This window comes from Platichthys flesus, chromosome 9 (assembly GCF_949316205.1).
Source record: "Platichthys flesus chromosome 9, fPlaFle2.1, whole genome shotgun sequence".
Taxonomy (NCBI): Eukaryota; Metazoa; Chordata; class Actinopteri; order Pleuronectiformes; family Pleuronectidae; genus Platichthys; species Platichthys flesus.
In genome coordinates, this window is record NC_084953.1 from 11,127,313 (window position 1) to 11,138,334 (window position 11,022).

An 11,022-nucleotide genomic window follows, 5' to 3' on the forward strand; every position below is an offset into this window, starting at 1 on the left:
CTTTATATTCACATCAGGAGGGTCCTCTCTATGTGGGCTGCCATGTTTCTTGTGGTAGCCCAGACTGGACTAACTAATAACCCTTTGAGTTTTTATAAAAACTGAAGGTTACCACAGGTTCTATTTCATGTCTGGAAGAGGAAGGTGATGTGAGGGGTGTTCTGCTGCAACATGCAACTTCAACAATTATGTCACTATATTTACACACTGCAACTTGATAGGTTCAATGTGTTGAACCTTGAGTGACATCTAGTGGTGAAGTTACATGGGCCTTGTATTTCAAAACAAAATCAATATATCGTTTTGAGTTTGTATTTCACTCACTAAACTGAAGTACATGTTGATATGAGAAAATGTATAATTTGTTGAGTTAACATTTACATGTCTGAAGTGTGATGTTTGTATTGTGGTGGACTAAACAGAACAAGACATCGTGCTGAGTTTGCTGAATTCATATTTCCTTTTATCTTAGATTTGGATATTTTTAGTTTTTATTATATTCTATATATATATTTGATAAACACTCTAAGGAACACGATTTAATCATTTGTGAGTGAACCTTACAAATGTAAGGTGAGTGTAATGTAATTTATCGTTAGAAATGAGTTCCACTTGAAAGCAACAGTTTTTAAGCATTCGATAATGTTTGAAATTCATTCATTTCTATCATTCCTGTGGATTAAACTTTGTGTCTCCCTATATATTGAATAATAGGCTCAGCCGCTTGTACAAACAGGGAATGTGGCCTGAAGATGTATGGTTAACTTTGGGGTTTAAAAAGGAAAAGCTGCCTGAGTATTTGTTGATTTAAACAGTCAAAACTATAACGTTAAATACTATCATATGAAAGATATCGAGGCAGAGACAGTGGATGTCTGGGTAACATTTTAGCTCCAGATCCATTAACCCGCAAGGTCTCCTCTTAATAAATTACGACTCATAATTTAGTCATCTGAAATAAATCCTCAACTGATCCTGATTGTTCCATCTTCTCCAATGTCAACTGTGGCCACTAGATGGCAGATGGAGTTAACGTTTAACACTGCACATGTTCATAGACCCTCCTGTTTTATTTTGGTCCCTGTCCTCTGATCGCAGCCTCACAATCATTCTGCTTGTTCCTCCTGATCAGGGCTGTGCGAGGCTGAAGTGTAGGAAAACAGGCAGGGTGTGTGCTCACATGTGCTTCTCTGCATTTCACACTTAGGATGTGCTATATTGTTTATCAAAAGCAGACCGTCGAATAATAATCTATCAACTTAATGCAGTAGTAAACATGATTAAATACAGATTCACATTAATTAGTTTAGCAGATTCTGCTCTTCATTCTATGTCTCAAAGAAACATCTCAGACACTGCTACCGTGTATTTACAATGTGTATCAATATTTATGGATGAATTAAAATTCCCTCTGCATATACCACCAAGCATTGAGGACATTTGCTATAGGTGTTGTATATATAGGTAAAGGAAGGTTAGCTAGATTGTTACCTTGAACATGGATACAACAGTTTTTGGTTTTGCTTCATGGCGCAAAAATGAAACACAAAAAACAATTGAGAGTAAAAATGTTGATTCTTACAGGTCCAGCTAAATATCATTCATTTATTTGGTAGGTGGTAGTAAAATGACACTTGTTCAACTATAAAGATTTTGGCAATATTAATACACATATCTGGACGCCCTGTTATGGTTATAAAAATATAAAATACTCTTGTTGTGCTTAAATTGAAGTGTTGGTGAAATATCCACTGGTTGGACGTGTCTGCCTGTAGCATAAATATCAGTAATGCACCAATCTCTCAAGGAATAGCTTAAAATAAGCATGAAGTAGCTTTAATTCTAATAACTTTAAATGACAAATGTACAATAACCATAAATAATAAATAACAAATCCGCAGTAAACTAACTTACTAAAATGGACAAGAGGGAGGAAGTCCCCTCGTGATTCTCCAGAGGTCTGTGCTGAAATAATATGAGAAACATGATCGCAATTTACAAACCACTGTTAATAAGTTATGTGCAAAAAGCTTGACCTATTTGAAGTTCAGAGCCGGTTCATTATTTGGGTCCTTGACATCTCACACGATCCAAACAGTAAATATTATCAACAGTTTTTCCTGAAGAACTATCGATCAAATCTGACTCAGGTCAATAACAGAGTCAGTAGAGTGACACAAAACAACATTACAACATGAGAAAATGTCTCCACTCTAAGTATCTGGGCAGCAAACATGCAGGACGTTCACCCTGCAGTCTGTTTTAAGTAAACACCATTAATGAAGAAGAAGGAGCAAAGGTGCAGTTACTCCTCGTGCATTTAAACTTAATAACTGCTGCACTTAAGTAGACGCCGGAGCTTATGCTGCTCCAGAATTGCCCTTGTCCACCCAATCTGCTGTCAGGTCAAAGTCAGGGACCCTTGGAGGTCCCTGCCACAGCTGGTCCGTGACCCCAGGGCCACACCAGCAGCCATTTTAGTGTTTCAGCTGGACTCATTTACTTCTGTTTCCCTTGCTCTCTGTTCCTGTTTTGTGACGGCGCTGAAGTGACATTGCCGAGGCTTGTTCCTCACGTCTCGGACGAGATGGGTCCTATTTAATTGAGTAGACCGGAGATAGACTGAACAAGATCATTTTTAATCGTACATCGTTTTAATCACCGTGTATCTGTTCGAGAGGCATGGACTTGATTTATGAGCTGCACGCAAGGTTTATTAGGACGAAGGGCCGGCAAAGATATGGTATCAGAGGCGAGAGAGGAACATTTTTATGATCCAGACTCCTTCCGTTTAAAGGAAACGACTCTTGGACTCGTCAGTATAATATAGAGTGTTATTCTCAGAGGGCAGAAGTTTGACTCTGCATCAAAACAGCGGCCTCTACCCACAACGTTTGTAATTTGTGATGATAAGGAATCCTCTCTGTTCTGTTGGAGTTCTACTTCATCAAAGTCATATCACATGAAGGAAGCCTCTCTTCTCACAGACAGCGCGGGGACCCTCTCGACTCGTGGGTCTCAGCTGAGGGTGTATACCCTCCGCTCGCTTTCGGCGGCGCACATAGGAGAGAATGAGAGGAGATATGAAGTAAATAAAGCTATGAATAACTAATAGGGACACATTACCAGTGCCGTTGCATGTTTGTTTGCAGCACAGAGTTGCATGAAAGATTCAGAGAGGAGTCAAGGCAATTAAATAGCACTTAGGTAAACAACCTCCAATTACATTAAAGCGGCTTTACTGGCAGTAATGCTCTCTTAACTTTACTGTGTCCCTTTCTGGCCGATGTACAACCCGCCATCTGATTAGGTCCTGGGTCAATAAAACTACTCACAGAGATTTGTCATGGGTTCCAATGAGGCTTTGGCGAGGCCGACGCTGTTTTCTAGCCCAGTGGGTGGTCACGGATGAGGGCTCGTGCACAGCGGAGTCTCTGACAGGGACAGGCAGCCATGTATGTGGGTTTTGGAAAAACCTGCTGCAAGCCACCAGAGCCTTCCAATGCTGACAGATGGCAGGGAGCTGTTCCCTGTGAAAAGAGGAGCAGGGTGAGGGCGAAAGGGTCGGAGGCATGGTGGACGCTGGCACGCTCCACCCACTGCTCTTATCTCGGTGTCATGATTCAGCATTAATCGAGGGGGCAACGTGACTTTCCCCTTGCGCCAAACAAAAGTCAACTCCAGGGCTGTTAGATGGATGTGGCCGCACCTTCGTCAGAGGAGAGTGGAGCGGCGTCAGAGAGGTGGCCCTGTGTTCACACCTCAGAGGCAATAGGTGAAGTGTGAGGTGCCGGGCGAACCCCATCAAAAATATATAACGCAGTCTAGTGGACAGTGAAACAAACAGCTGGAGCAGGGAGACTGGGTGCCGCATTGTGCTGTATCCTCTGCCCCTTATCACTAAAGCACATTACATGTTTGAGGCTGCCCTTTGCTATCCACTCTCACTAAAAAGCAGGCTACAGTTTGCAATATTTGAAAGTGATAATTCTACTGTTTGGCAGTAATAAAATGCAAGATGGAGCAAGTTCTACTAGGTCATCAGTTCTGATTTTGTAAGTGTATTAAAGCATTTTTCAAACTTGAGCAATTTATATTAATGCACTAGGGCAGCATGGTGGTCTTTCTGTTTGCATGTTCTCCACTCGTCTGTATGAGGGGTCTCCCGCTACCAAGGCATCCTCCAATAGTCCAGAGACATTAGAGGTTCGAAAGTGAATTAGATGATGAATGTTAGTGTGAAGGGTTGTTTGTCTCTTTGTTTCCCTGGCGACCTTTTCAGGCTGTCCCCCGCCTCTTGCACCATGTCAGCTGGGACTGACTCCAGCTCCCCCTGCCACCATTAAGCAGTGTGGATAATGGATGGATATTAATACACTTTTATCTATTTTCCAGGAACTAAAGGGACGAATCATTTTGTTACATTTTTTTTTCTTATGTAGGTTAACATAAAAATTACTGGACAGACAACATAACGATTTGGTGGCAGGATGCAGTGTGTGTCAGGGAAGAACCCTTTAAGTTTTGCTGCAGATCCAGGGATTTTTATTCACTGTTATTATACTGTGAGATAGTGTGTTTGACATTTCCCAGGAATTAATTCATAGATCTTGGCACAATAAGGGGACTGATCTGTATGAGAGCGTACACCTTGATGCAGCTTTTTTGAATTTAAGGGGATTGATGCCTTGATGTAGGTATGCATTCAACTTGCTCCATTCTAGTTCTTTTTTAAGTCGGGTAAAAATCCTCTGGAGAAAATAGCTATTTCAAAACCGTGTTCTTGTAACAGAAGCCTGTTTTCGACAACCATCATACCTCGGGCTTGCAGGTGATCTCGAGCTGTCCTGCCTGACAATACCGATGTGTCAAGTTCGGCAGATCTTGACAGGCCAGAGAATTGGAGGAGTGATGTTAGCACTGGGTCTGAGACCGGACGATTGTTCCTAAAAATAGAATCAGGGAATTTCACAGATAAAGTGTTCACAGGGCGAGAGGTGATCTCGCTTGATGATGCCCACAGTGTGTCGGCGCAAAAATGCAATATCCAAACCCCTGCTTCCATTAAGGCGAGGCCAGGAGGACAATCTTCCAATGTCATTTCTCTGCTGGTTTTGTCAGCTCTGTTGAGGACACTCTTGTTTAATTGCTGTGCATCACTTTTGGGAACCACTCTGAAAAGGAGAGAAATCAATGTCCTTCATGCTCCAACTCCAGGCTGAAGAAAGCAAGTATCACTCTCTCCCTGCTCCACTTTGTGTCTCTGAGAAAAGTGTTGACAGAAACCAGACACCACTTGCAATATTTTAAACAGTGTACCAGAGAGTAATTAGTAATATTTAAGCCAAAGCTGTTTATTTGATAGAAATAGACGGACCAGCCTTTAATCAATTATGAAACATAATTCATTAAACACTCTTTACATTTTGATATTGCTTGATGTCTCTGATGACATTTCACACACCACATGGCGCTCTGTCTTTTGGAGGTTGTGTATTCTTGAGGCGGAGGAGAGAGATAGGTAGAGTGAGGGGGGAAAGTGACAGATGGACGGAGAAAGCGAAGAGGAGACGGGTTCACAGTAAACAATAGACTCTAATTAAGTGACCTGACTTCAATCTGAGGCATTTTGTCTGGAAAATTGTTTTTTGTGATTTGACGCAATTCAACCGTGTATTTGATCCCGCAATTCTCCTCCAGTTACCTCTAACCTCCCTCCACACAATGATCGGTGATTCACTCCAAGTTTCCCGTTGCCACCTCGCCGCTGGGCTGACAGCTACCGAGGAGGTAATCTGATTTCCATGTAACAATGGCTAATTCAGGAAAATAGGAAGCAGCTTCGGCGCAGCTTCAGCCGATGCGTCATCTGGCTCTGCTGCTGGCAGTGACACAGTCCTGGCAGTGGGGTGATTAATGTGATAGGTGGAATTTGTCTCGTTATGTTGACACCGGCTAATAAATGCCTTGTAAACAGCCAGTCGCAGCTGTTAATGCATCATCATAATCCAGGATTAGGAGGTGCCAGGCATGGCCAATAAAAGCAATTAGGCACTGACAAAATTAATTCGCCCATACTCTGACTTTCCTGCGCCCTGACCGTTCACAGGGAAACCGAAGCGTCTCGCGTGATTCCTCACAGGGTCGCCGGGGGATAAGCACGGCGAGAAACTCCTCATTAAATGAAAAATATCCGACTCAAATTGTGCTAACTACAATGCGTCACTTGTGGGAATATCAGCTGCAAGTTAGATTGAAAAGAGAACAGCTATCCTGCTTTCTGTCTCCGATCTGGAATCCTGACATTTTCAGCTTGGTGGGGAGAATATCAAAAGCAGTCTCAAAGGGTAAAGCTCCTTTTCCGCTGGTCAAAAAAAGCTATTAATATCTCTCTATGGTGTGCAATGGGAATGGATACAATTTGCATTCACTCTAGGGTCAAATAACACAGACATTGGTCTTTATCGGCTCTGGCTCGGATCTGCAGTGATGGAAACAAGACACACAGGGTGAATGTGCAGAAGGTGACTGAGGGCCTCTGTTCTCTGAGCGTTTGTGGCGTCAAACATGGCACCAGCAAAGAAAACAGGACAGCAAACCCCTCTACTGGCAACGTGAAATGTGTAAATTACCTGCAAATAAAATGAAAAACCTGCCAATTTTGGTGTGAAAGTGTGGAAATTGTCACATTCAGATGAAACCCATCATGCAAGGGTAGTACTTCATTTTTACATCCCGATCTCCCCCGGAGGAAAGACAAGACAGGTGACTTTTAAATGCAACTGGTCGTTAGGGAGGTCACCAGGACAGCCATTAACTTCCTGTCACTCATCTCTGTCACGCCTCATTGGGGAAAGTTGGGATGCATTTCTCTTCTTTTACTCAACCGGCTTATTTTTAGCAGCTGCGACTTTGCTGGGATGTTTTTCTAAAGATTTTTTAAAAGGCCCCACTCCCCCTGTGCCCACTCAGCCCGTCCTATTAGCAGAGTGATGGTCAATTGAGATGATCAATTTGCATAATGGAGCATTAAATTGTGCCCATCACAGGCTCCTCTCAGCAGCTTGCTCCCATGGAGGGCTCACTGAAAATGGCAATTGCTCTTGAAGGGGTGACATGTATCTTGCTTGCTGGAGTATCGTTTCACCAGGCTGGCTGAAGCATTTGCCCGGTTAATGCGGCGCCAGTCACTGAATAATGTAGGCTCTTATCCATGAGTAATCTGTCGCGCCATGGAGATGTGCGTGCTACAGGAGGAACAAGACGAATGAGAGAGAATGTAAAAAATTAAAGGAGAGTCAGAGATTTTTCATCCACTTCTTCTATTGCATTACCTCATTCCCTTCAGTTAAAAAACCCCAGTTTGATATCACTCTTGTACAAAAATAAATGAATAACGGCAGCATTTTCTTCAAAGTGACCAAAATACTTCCATCCCCCATCGTCATCCATTCCCATTATCTTCCCACTGTTGTTAATCGCAGCGCTCCTCCTCCTCGCAGGGACCAGTGGTCTTCACTTGGACACAGAGCACATCATTTTGATTAACACCCACCAAGGAAATCTAAGACCGTTATCTTACGCAGATTAGCCGAGCTTTTTAGAAGTATGTCAACGCCTGAGGAACTGTGACAAATTGCATCCAAGGAGCTGCTTGGATCTGAGGCCGGCGGGCAGTGATTGATGTGTGTGCCGTGTGAGTGGCAGGGAGGAATGAGATAAAGCCGTCGCACACTTCCTCTTCCACGAGCTGCCTTTGTCTGAGGGGTTTTCTCGAGGGAGGGCGCTGTCCACAGAACAATATGGAGGGAGCTCCTTTGATGTGCCGCTTTTGTTTTTCGGGCCACTTTTTAAGAGTCCGTTTGGCATGGTGAGATTTGGCGGCTGGCGGCTAGTGCAACCCTGACGTAATCAGATGTTTGTGCAGCCTCGAACACATTTCAGACAATGTTACAGTTATTCTAAATAAAATATATTTTTCCCAACACATTCTTTTTCATTACAACCTCTCTCTGTGGAAATAGCACTGGGCCTACTTGTGATTTGCAGATGTTATGAATAATGACAGAAAAACTTGAATTCCCATGAGTGAGCGCTACCTTGTCCTGCCACAAGCGGCCTGCTGGGCTGCTGGCAGCCTATCAGCTGCAGCCTGACAGGTAAGTGACATTAAAGAACTCAGGGATGCTGAGGTAGTTGTGAGGCGATGGTCTGATATGTTCCTATGAAGCTTTTGTCACATCGTTATTGGATGAAAAGGGTGTGTGAAGTGTAATTTGGCAGTTTGACTGCTGGAGGTTTGTGTTCTCACAGGAACCATCCAGGGGCAGTTTAATTAAAAAAAATTAACAAATAAATTGCTCTCCAGAGTGACACATTGAGACTTATTTCCACCTTTGACTGACACAGTGCGAGTGAGAGGGAAACAATGTGAACGGAATTATATTTTTGAAGGTAGAAGCAGATGACACGTTTGCTTGATTGGATGTGTCACCCTGTATTTTAAATTTTAAATGATGAAAAGAAATCCCATGAGGCAGAGTGAGATTCCAAATTTGGCTTTAGTTATAAACCGATCTTGTTCAGGAAACATGGATGTGTATGCCTGTACATGTGCATGCTCCGGCATGTGTTTGTTTGGACTGTAGGTGGCTCCCTTCGAATCTGCCCATATGCGTCTCTGTGGGGGAGCAGGCAGGCCTGTGAGGATCTGTCGTGTACGAGTCTGTGTTTAGAGCAGCCTGGTTGGTGGGGGGATTAATTGGTGAGACTCTGCATGCATGAGTACGATCTAATTTACCTCCATCAGCTGATACACAACAGTAAAGGTTCCTGATCGGGCAGTGATGAAACGCATCTGAAGGTCTCATTCCCATTGAGTGTCTGGTCTGGTTAGTACACGTGCAACCTGGCGCCTCTACTCAAGGCTGTCACTGAACCCAGAGCGAAAACATCCTGCTATCTGACTGGAATCTAACACTTTATTCATTCCATTTTAAATGTCACGGCCGAAAGACAACAAGGCTGAGTATTTGCTCCACGACGCTCCAGATCCATGCCATTAGCATAAATGGAGAATCAATTATTTCAGCCCTGATGGAGCTGATTATGCAGAGACAATAAAGGCAGGAGGAAGGAGTCATAATTACAAGATGACCTATGTCGCCTTTCCAGCATCACCAGTGTGCCAGCACCGGGCTGGTGTTTCATGGGTGAGCCGGTAATTACCTGCTAAGAACCGCTGGAAAGTGGGGAAGCACATTTTGCACTTCTCTTTGAATGCAGCCCACTTCCACTGAAACACGGATGAACTCTGTAATTGCCACAACCATGTGACTGCACCAACTCACATTCCCACTCTCAACACACATGGGAGAGCACGGAACTCATCAGATGCAGGCACAGCAAAAAATGTTGACTCTTCATTTTTGCATTAGACGTCAAGGTTTGAACGGTGTGTCGGAGTCGTCGTGCTGCGCTGCCCATCTGATGATAATATCCAGAGCGGCGCTCGGCGGGCTGAGGCATACAATTCAAATGACTCTATCTCCTGAGGCAGAGGTGCTGTGATGTGCCAGCCACTCAGCAGCACAGCCCACAACCAGCTACTGCACAGAAGTGGGGCTTACCACTTCCATGTCAAGGCTGTCGGAATGAAGGGGGGGGTAACAGCGAGGCAGATATAGAGTGAGTGAGGGCGATATGTGTGTGAAAGCGAAGGAGGAGGATGGGGAGGGTTAGTGGGGAAGCAGCTACAACAAGGTTTACCTCCAGTGTAGCTGCTGAATAAAAAAAAAAGCTGCTCATCAAATCTAATCTTTGCTGGATGCCAGCGGGAATGTCAGAGATAATATCAAGAGCCACAAATGACTCTATGCTAAATCTGAATCGTGCCCCCATCTTTTATACTGATCCGGTCCAGAAGCGCCCTCTGAGCAATTAACCCCTTTTTCAATAGTTAGCCTCCAGCCCCTACCTCCCCCCCACACACGTATGAATCTGTGATTTCTAACAGGATAGGACTTTCAAGCAGAATCAGACAGTTTGCATTGAGTTGCACGGCCTGCAGGAGTCACAGCCAGAACAACACGGGGTAGCCCACCGAGCTACGATTGAGGGATATTAGCAAATGCGTTGGAAGATGTTATGAATTATTTACATCGCAGGCAACACAGCATCCTCTGGTGAGGACAACTTTAAAGGCTCTCCTCTTCCTGCTCTCGTAATAGCGTTGGCTAGATTTGCGCGAGCGAGCAACGTGTGTATCAGTCAGAGCAGGAATCAGTGTGAGATCAGACACCACTTCATCATCTCTACTCTGCCGTCCCACAGCTTGCTTTGAAGTGCCTGGCTGCGGAGAATAATGAGGATGCAAGGTCATTTGGGATGACTTGGGCACCAGCCCACACACACACACAGACAGACACACACACGCACACACTTGCACACACAGAAAACACCTCTGATATCGCCACAGAAAATCCAGAGAAAAATAGCTTGAAGAGGAAGCAGCAGAAGTAAGCCCGGCGGAGAAGTGAGGGTCTTGTGGCGGAAGAGAAAAAGAGAGCAAGATATGATGTAGAGATAGTTTCAGAGAACAGGTAGAGTCAGATGAAATGTGCTCTACTGTAACTGGTATTTGTCAAAGACACGCTCGGAGAAACTAGAAATACATGGAAACATAGTGATCAAAGAGCTGAGCAACCGTTAGTGACTCTTAAAAGGCGGGTTGACGCTTTAAGAACAAATTGGGTTGCAGTGTAACCGCATCAATGTTGGTGGAGCGAATAAATAACATCCTTCAGGACGGAGACAGAGTGAATTCTTCTGTTTTTTCACCTTGTGTAATGCAACTGGTGTAGGTTGTGCGGAAATAAAGGTGGCATGCTTGTTTTCTTGATGGACACGGGGATAAATATGGCCTAATGGTGCATCGTCCAATTATTCGAAACTGAATTCTCTTGTCCAAGCCCCCGAAATTCTCAGCAAATCACGCTGCATTGCTGCCACCTTTAGAGACAG